This window comes from Sturnus vulgaris, chromosome 2 (assembly GCF_052056855.1).
Source record: "Sturnus vulgaris isolate bStuVul1 chromosome 2, bStuVul1.hap1, whole genome shotgun sequence".
NCBI lineage: Eukaryota > Metazoa > Chordata > Aves > Passeriformes > Sturnidae > Sturnus > Sturnus vulgaris.
The window spans coordinates 51,679,569-51,680,220 of NC_142244.1; positions in this window are offsets into that span (position 1 = coordinate 51,679,569).

The following is a 652-nucleotide window of genomic DNA, read 5'->3' on the forward strand; positions in this document are numbered from 1 at the left end:
GGCTTGTGTTTTCTCTGATTTCTTATTCTATAGTGGAGCAGAAAAGAGAGAAGAGAGGGCAGACATGCTAGCTTGAATTCCCCTGCCAGTCTTTCCTCCCAGTGCAGTCCTGCAGCAATAACTCCAGCAGCAGCCAGGTTTGCATCAAAACTGCCAGAGCTGACCAAAAGTTTCTCAACAGTCATTCCTAGCTGTGTTTTATCCCAGGCACACTTATTTCAGGAGCAACTTCTGAAAAGGTCCTGACTACCTTTCTGATTTTTTGAGATATATTAAAAAAACATCTCTTAGGGTTTGGGGTTTTTTTTAAACAATTAACTGATTCAATGAGCTTCCTGATAAATATTTGCCTGTTCTGCAGATGCTGTATGTGTAGCAGAGGGAAGTGACTTCCCCTGCAATATATGCCCATTTCAGGTCACATACTCTTTTGTTAGCCCTTTTGAGGCACAGCCACTTAAGGTCATTGCATTCTCTAAATAAGTCTCTAATATGGTTTTCAATAAAGTCATCCTCTCAAAGTCATATCAAACATCTTGATAACATCTTGTTATCCTTGCAACAGTAGGATTAGCCTGTGAGTAATCCGGATGGTGCTGCAGCAAGTGTTTGGGGTTCTCTTAATTGCTTCAAGTGGTTTATGGTCCAATTT